General features: G+C 44.1%; 1 pseudogene across 1 annotated transcript; it reads left to right on the top strand.

Annotated features, from left to right (window-relative positions):
- The first annotated feature begins 4,758 nt into the window (after positions 1-4,758).
- Positions 4,759-6,943, top strand: LOC102865227 (annotated as a pseudogene). Its single transcript, XR_438993.1, has one exon. The product of XR_438993.1 is annotated as an SPATS2-like protein-like (transcript).
- Positions 6,944-8,838: the final 1,895 nt, after the last annotated feature.

Raw genomic sequence — 8,838 nt, forward strand, 5'->3', positions numbered from 1 at the left:
CTTGACACAACTTGGTGAGCACGTCCAGGGCAGCATCTGTTAGCTGAAATATGTCAATTGGTATACCATCTATTCCTGGAGCCTTATTTTTTGCTATTTCTTTCAAAGGCAGCAAAACCAAATAAAAAAGATTAGTGCAGTCCTTCAGCCATTGGCTGGCACCACAGAGGACCGTGGGGGATAAGGTGTTATCCAGAGAAATAGAGTTCCATACATGAAGCAGGAGAGGGAGTCTCAACCTCTTGCTCCTGACCAGCCCTCCTCAGTGCTGGGCCTGGCATGGAAATGGTTTTATGACAGAACAGCATTTGAAGCTATCAGCTTCTCCAAAATCCACTAGCATCAAGTTGACTCTGACTGATAGCAATCCTTTATCAGGCTTCCAGGCTTTCTCTGGGGAAGTAGCTGGTGTATCCAGACAGTTGAATTTTCAGTTAGCAGTCAAATACATGATGCACTTACAGGACTCTTTCTTAAAGCCACAGAAGTTTTATTGTGGGAATCTGAAAAACTGTTCTGGAAGTAGAACCAGGTACAATGGTCTCCCCAGGCCTGCCCACATGAAATGCTGGAGAAATATTCTCTTGGGTTTTAATTATAAAGCTGTTGCAAGATGAATCCAGATCTAGTAAGTAGGGCCAAAGGACAGAAAGAGAAGGAAAAGAATTAAGGGTCCAGGGACCCATGAGTGTCCATCTGAAGCTGCTGGCGAGTCCACACAGAAGGACTGTTATACACAAGGTGTTGTCACATTTCACAATGCATTCTGGACTTCAGCTGTGGTTGGGATCTACTACTATCTTCATTATCTTGTGCTTATATAAAAGAAAGATCACAATGGATGGCTTTAACAAACAGACTTGTGTTCTCTCAATTTAGGGGCTAGATATCCACATTCAGCGCAACTACTGTAGAATAAGGTCTTCTATGAGTTCTGGAGAAAGGCCTGGCCTCCTTTCAGCATCTTTGATTCCAGTGTTCCTTGGAGATCTCCATGTGTCTTGACATCAATCTTCCCTAGGATCTAGAATCTTCTCAGCAAATGGACCCTGAGTTCAAAGGATAGATTCTTCTCTTGGTTCTTATTTCTTGGTGATAATTAAGTCTCTCTGCTCAGTTCTCTCTTATCTTTTGTAAAACAAAAGGTGATGCAGGCCAGATTCTGGCCCAAATCTATTACAAATGATTATTAGGTTACATAATAGAGGTGATTACATCATTAAATAATTGTCATATTATATCATTCCATAACTGCAAAACTCGTGACACTCATGGCCCAGCCATGCTGACACATATGTGGGGACCACAGCTCAACCCATGCCAACTAAAATCTGATTCTATTTCTCTTCACAATAGACCTGTATGCTCCCTGGATGCAGAAGGGATAATAGTGGTGCTACAGATCTCTTAACTTTTGCTCCTTTAGATCTCTAGGCAGAAAATCTGGATCCACCACCATAATATTTAGAATGGCATAGTAATAGTCTCCACATGTTTTGTATGATCGTGCAGGATAGCTGACTTGTGCCTGGAGAAAAACTACACTGGAATTGGACTTAAACCAAGGCCACTCTTGACAGTTGTCAAAGCTACATGGGTTCTGCAGTTCTCTGTCTCTCTGGAGTGGCATGTTTTCATCCTCCTGTGCACAGACAAGATGCGATGAGACCTCTAACATTTAGTTCTCCTGGACTTACTGAGCCAATGTCCATTGTCAATTCGCCACACTTTTTTTTTTACTGTCTTCCTACTTGCAATTCTCAAGAGATGATTGTTCACTACTAAGAGGCCAGTGACCTTAGTTCATGTTTCCAACAGTTACTTAATCAGATGTGGCCAAGAAGCATAAAGAAAAGCAATTCTTTGAGAAGGAGATAATGGCCAATCCAAGTCTACTGCTTTGTACAGTTTCCAGCTCTTGTTCTGTCTTTTGAGGTTTTCAACACTTTACCCCTCCCCCCCCCTTTTTTTCTCTCCACTTAATCCTTTAAAGGAAATACTGTCCTTCCATCCACTCTCTGGACAAAGCAAACTGGCACCTGGCCCATATTTCCCTGAAGCTCTGAAAGTGGGCCCATGAAAAAGAAGTACCTCTTTTTCCTGGAAAAGTTTTCGATGAAATCCATCTGAAAAGCAAGAGTGAGAGGGCGAGGGAGGAGCAAGTAAGATGCCTTTCAATGTCATGAAAACAAGCTATAGCTGTGTGAAGTTGACTTCTATATTTGCTAAAAAAATACATAGGTTAAGCGCTTTTCCAGTTCACTCCTAACTGTGAACATCCACAATAATCAGTCATTATCTTCCATGGAACCTTAGATTTGTGTCCCAATCACCTTGTACAACAATCATTTGTGGCCTTTTCTCTCCAAATAGATGATGAATCTTGGGAGATAACTCTGTATCACTCACATTGTAATGAGTATTTTGTGCTCAAGAAACATTTATAGACTTAACTGAAATTTTGCAAGGAAGACTGGTTGGTACTGGAAAGTAGCACAGAGAAGGACAAGCAGCAGGCTCTGGTCAGCTGCAATTAGCCAGACCAGCATGGATGAAACCCAGGGGACCCAGAGAAATTCGGAAGCGCTGGCAAAGAAGGCAAAGCTAACCGCACTGTGGAATTACTGGCGTCAGTTGGATCCAGGTTTATCAGGAGGCGGACAAGGACACACCCAGAGCTCCACGTGATCCCAGGTGAGCGTGGCAGACGCCCCTGAGCGTGCCCTGCACATCCTGACGTCACTTGACTTTGGGGAAAGCAGACAGCGGCGCGGGACTAGAGCGCCAGGCACTGCCGCTTGCTATCGCCTTGGCCCAAAGCTGTCACCCTGAGTCCTGTCCGGGGCTACAGGCGACGCCAGGCCCCCAGCTCCGGGCCACGGCCAAGGGTAGCGGCAGCAAGCCGGGTCTACCCTATGGCCATGCTTGCAGCCCCACCGTTCCTTTCACCTTGCCTTCCGGCAAGGATCATCTGGGCTCCGGGCCAGCGCAGGGAAGGCAGTATGCACATTCCCGCAAACTACAATTCCCAGCAGGCTGCGGGAGTGGCTCCTGCAACTAGCACTGCACTCAAGGAGACACTGAAACGAGAGAGAGGAAAGCTGTAGGAGGAACCCTTCAAACTGTCTCGTACCCCGTCCCGGCTGAGCTCTCCACACCTGGTCGTAAGACCGATCCTCAGCCACGTTCCTTCTTGTCCTCCAGCCCTCCTGCGTGCATGCCTCTTCATGTCCCTCACGGATATGGGCTGATGCAGTGACTTAAATAAGGGGTTCATACAATATTTGTCCTTGTTGGGCTGAATTAGTTCACTCAGCATAATGCTCTCCAGGCCCTCCCAAGTTAGGTAGTAATTTACAAAATCATTGCTCCTACGTGCTGCGTAGTATTCCATTGTATGAATGTACTATAATTTCACAATCCATTCGTTTGTGGTTGGACATCTGGGCGTTTCCACATTCTTGCGATGAATAACGCTGCTGTGGACATTGGTGTACAAGTCTCTGTTTGTGCTCAGTTCTCATTTTCTTAGGGTATATTCCAAGCAGTGGAATAGCTGGGTCATACGGAATTTCTATGTTCAGCTTTTTGAGGAAGCACCAAACTGCCTTCTAGAATGGTTGTACCATTTTACAATCCCACCAATGTTTAAGAGTTCCTTTCTTGCCACATGCTCTCCAACATTTATTAGCTGCCCTGTTAAACTTTGCCACCGTTACTGGAATGGTATAGTAGGTGCTTCATTGTGGTTTTGATTTTCATAAAACCATTATTGTAGAATAAGTATAAGGATCTAAGGGGAGGGGGGCAGATGGAAACAGAGGGATGAGGATGTGCAGGGGGAGGGGGGATTAATCATGGGGTTGTACAATTAGATGGCAGAGGAAATTGGAAGAATCTGTTCTGGAAAACTGTATTTTAATTTTGTAAATTAATAATAATAATAAAATAATAATAATAATGATTATGATAATAATAATAATAATAATAATAAAGATAGCTGACACCCAGGAAAAGCACATCCAGAGAAACTGAGCTCCCTCTGAATGGGCAACCAGGGAATAGAATTTGGTTGCCCCACCAATAGCTTCCCTTTCTTTTCTCCTCCCACACTAAGTGCCTATCAGAACCGAAATGAAGAAACCTTCAAGTCAACTCTGCCTCAGAACAGAGCTGAACTGCCCCAGAGAGGTCTTCGAAGCTACTTTTTTTTTCCAATTTGCATTTAAGTTTACATATTATATTTGTTTTTCACTTGGGGAAAAAAAAGAAACCCACAAAGGGGTCCAGCACAGCAGATTGTGAGGACAATGCAAAAGCAGGCAGCCAGAGCTCCCATGGAAACGAACTAGTATGCATCATATGGAAATTAGTGGAAAAATATCAGCTAGTTCTGTAACTGACTGTGTATAAACTGAAAAGCTAGTGATGTAGCTATCAGTCTTTTCTATTTTCATTAAAATGACCCATTAATGTTGTTGTTAGATACCATTGAGTCGAGCATGACTCATAAAGACCCTATGAACAAACGATTGGAAAACAGTCCTGTCCTGCACCATCCTCACGCTTCCTGACATACAAGAGCCCATTGCAGCAGTCACCTTGTCAGTCCACCTGGTTGAGGACCTTCCTTTCCTTTGCCGACCCTCCACCCTTTCCAACATCATGTCCTTCTCCAAAGAATAGCACCTCCATAGGTCTCCATTGAGAAGCCAGTAAAGTTGGAATACCAGCAAACTTTAGGAGGATTTCTTCCACTAGAAGCAAGATGGCTGAGCTTAATACACATGTGAATGTCAAGGAAAAGATTTATGCAGTTCAATCAGTTGTTCCCAATAAAAGCAATAATGAAATAGTCCTAGTGCTACAACAGTTTGATTTCAATGTGGATAAAGCAGTACAAGCCTTTGTGGATGGTAGTGCAATTCAAGTTCTAAAAGAATGGAATATGACAGGAAAAAAGAAGAACAATAAAAGAAAAAGAAGCAAGTCCAAGCAGCATCAGGGTAACAAAGAAGCTAAAGACAAAGGAGAGAGGAAAGAAGCCATGCCCACACCGCCACAGCAGCCGAAGACCCAGAATGGCCTCGTGCACAGCTGTGAGAAGGCAGCTCGTGCACAGACTCTGCCAGTGAGAAACCCACCATGCTCCCACGTGAAAAAAAAAAAAGATCTCAATACTCGAGAACCCTTCAAAGACACTCCGTGGGGTTGCAGAAGGCAACAGACCGCTGCAGCTGAAACTATCCTTAGATGGGAATCCCAAATCTATACTTGGAACAGCAGAGAGGTCAGATGGCCTACAGTGGTCAGCTGAGCAGCCTTGTAACCCCAGCAAGCCTAAGGCAAAAACATCTCCTGTTAAGTCCAATGTCCCTGCAGCTCATCTTGAAATAAAGCCAGATGAGTTGGCAAAGAAAAGAGGCCCAGATATCGAGAAATCAGTGAAGGATTTGCAATGCTGCCCTGTTTCTCTAACTAGATACCGTGTCATGATCAAAGAGGAAGTGGATAATTCAGTGAAGAAGATCAAAGCTGCCTTTGCTGAATTACACAACTGCATCATTGACAAAGAAGTTTCATTAATGGCAGAAATGGATAAAGTTAAAGAAGAAGCCATGGAAATTCTGACTGCTCGGCAGAAGAAAGCAGAAGAACTAAAGAGACTGGCTGATCTGGCCAGTCAGATGGCAGAGATGCAGGTGGTCGAACTCAGGGCAGAAATTAAGCACTTTGTGAGCGAGCGTAAATATGACGAAGAGCTCAGGAAAGCTGCCCGATTCTCCTGTGACATTGAACAGCTAAAGGCCCAAATCATGCTCTGCGGAGAAATTACACATCCAAAAAACAATTACTCTTCAAGAACTCCCTGCAGCTCCCTGCTGCCTCTGCTGAACTCTCACACAGCAGCCTCGGGGAAACAGAGCAGCTTTTCCTGCAAACCACCCAGACACAAGCCCTCAGAGGGGAAAGCTGCAAACCCGAAAATGACGAGCAGTCTCCCCAACACCACCGACACCTCTCACCAGACCATGCAAGCAGAATGGATCTTCTAGCCAAAGACGAAGATTTAATCCACAGTACCATAACAACCGACTAAATGGGTCGGCCAAGTCCCAGGGCAGTGGGAATGAAGCTGATCCCATCGTGAAAGGCAACAACCGCCACGAACACAGAAGACAGCCCCACAGCGGCTTCTTCCGTCCCCAAAACAAAGGTGGCCCCCAAAACCAGGAGGCTCCCTTGGGTCCAAAGAGCCCCGAGGCCCCAGCCCATTCGGAAAAGCCCCGGAGAAGTCAGCACCCTGCAGACCACTCAGAGGCCAGGCCTTTCCGGGGTACCGCCTCCCTGGTCCCACAGTGTAACCTGTGCCCCACGAGAATAGAAGTCTCTGACGCGGCGGTCCTCTCGGTCCCAGCCGTGACGCTGGTGGCCTGAGCAGGCAGAGAGCAAAGCGGTTCCCACTCAGTTCCCCGCCCGAGGTGCTGACCCAATTCGCTGCCAAAAGAGAGTCGCTAGGAACATACCAACCCGTGTGGTTGCGTCATCCTCTCTTACTCATTTTTACTAATTCTAATAATCAGCGCTAGCTTGCTTCATAACGTTCATGGCTTTGCTTGATCTGTTGATGCATTTCCTCGTGAAGACACTGCAGCATTTTAGCCAGGCAGTATTTACTCGTTCATTAGGAAAATCAAGATGTGGCTGAAGATCAGAGGCTCAGTAGCAACCTGTTGTAGCGTGATGTCAGTCCCATTGGTCGTCTTTAGAGAGTTAATGTTGCAAAAGAAAAAAGTTTTTAAAAAAATTCTTAATGATTAGACAAACATGATCTGCTGAAGACACATGAGCTTTTGTAGAATTTAACATCTGTTGTTTTTTTCTGAAAAAAAAATATATATACACACACACACATATTGCTTTATTTGAAACAAATTTTTAAAAAAGGAAAAATTAAAAAAAAAAAGAATAGCACCTCCTAGCAATATGTTCAAAGTATGTGAGGTGAAGCCTCATCATTCTTGCCTCCAAAGAGCACTCCTGCTTCATCCTCTCCAAGACATATCTATTTGTTTTCTTGGCTGTCCATTGAATGGTCACTGCTCTTCTTCAACACCACAGCTCAAAAGCATCAATTCGTCCTCATAGTCCAGGTCTCAGATGTATAGCTAGTAATAAAAAAAGACCATGGCCTGAATCAGACACACCTTAGTCCTCAAACTGACATCACTACTCCTCAGTAATTTGAAAAGGTCCCTAACTGCAGATTTTCCCATTGCAAAGTGTCTCCTTGTTTCTTGACTGCTCATACCAAGGGTGTTAATTGTGGATGCAAGCAAGATGAAGCTCTTCACAGTTTCAATCTCCTCTCCATCCATCATGACGTGGCCTATTGGTCCAGTGCTAAGAATCTTTGTTTTCTTGATATTGATACATAAGCCATACTGAAGGCTGTATTCCTTGATCTTCTGCAACAGGTGCTTCAAATCCTCCTCACTTTCAGCAAGCAAAGTTGTGTCATCGTCATAAAACAGGTTATTGATGAGTCTTCCTCCAATCCTGATGCCACACTCCTCTTCACAGAGTCCAGCTTCCCAGATAATTTGCTCAGTGTATAGACTGTACAGGTATGAAGACAGAATACATCCCTCATGCACTCCCTTCCCATTTCCAAACCTCACAGTGCTCCCCTGCTCCTTAGCACAACAGCCTCTTGGTCCAGGTCCAGGTTCCTCATGAGCACAATCAAGTGCTCTGGGATTCCCATTTTTCTCAATGTCAGCCACAACTTGTCATGATCTACACAGTCAAATGCCTTTGCATAGTCAATAAAGCACAAATAGACATTCTTCTGGTATTCCTTACTCTGAGCTAGGATCTATCTGACATCAGCAGTAATATCCCTGGTGCCACCACTGTCTCTTTTAAATCTCACTTGAACTTCTGGAAATTGTACCATTTCACCCATTTCTGAATGATCTTCAGCAGTACTTCGCTAGCACGTGATATCATGTTGTTCGATAATTTCCACATCCAGTTGGACCATCCTTCTTGGGAATAGGAATATAGACTTCTTGCAATCTACTGGCTAGACTGCTATCCTCCAAATTTCCTGGAATAGACTGATAAGTGCATCCAAGGCTGCATCTGTTAATTGAAACAAGCCAACTGGTATTCCTTCAACTCCTGGGACCTTATTTTTTTGCCAGTTCCTTCAATGCAGCTTCCACTTCCTCTTTTATTACCATTGTAAATTTCAAAACCCAGGAATTTGCTTTTACTGTGCTGCTTTTGAATTATTTGGATTCTCTAGAAACAAATCAATAAAGGTTCAGATACCAAAGCTAATTGATTTGGGGGGGCTTGGTGTAAGAAATAGATGAGACTGATCTGTCTTCAGAGTAAAGGAAACAAAAACTAGGATAATGAGGCACAAGATGATCCAAAGGAAACAAAGTACTAGCTGATATGACAAACCACAAAGCTCTGGAATGTGTTCACAAACAGAATAAGGGGATAGGAGGAACAGGAGGGAGAGGAAATCATAAAAGAGAGACTTAGGCATGGGGGAAAATGTGAACTCTATAGTACTCAGCCAATGAGGAATTGGGAGGGGCTTGAGCCTTGAGATACAAACTCTTGGTGGGCTGTGGAAGGTGCATCAGCCTGCTTCTTTGTCTTGACTTGGGCATTTGATTTTGCAAAATTGCCTAATAAAAAAAAAACCTTACTCCAGGGAAACTACCATTGTAAGATTAAAGAGGATGGCATTCCACTCTAAATCTTTTTACAACTATCTGGTTTATTAGATCATTTGGGATGTGACATAGTTTCTAT

Source organism: Elephantulus edwardii, unplaced genomic scaffold, assembly GCF_000299155.1.
Source record: "Elephantulus edwardii isolate Elephantulus edwardi_28Jun2011 unplaced genomic scaffold, EleEdw1.0 scaffold00241, whole genome shotgun sequence".
NCBI lineage: Eukaryota > Metazoa > Chordata > Mammalia > Macroscelidea > Macroscelididae > Elephantulus > Elephantulus edwardii.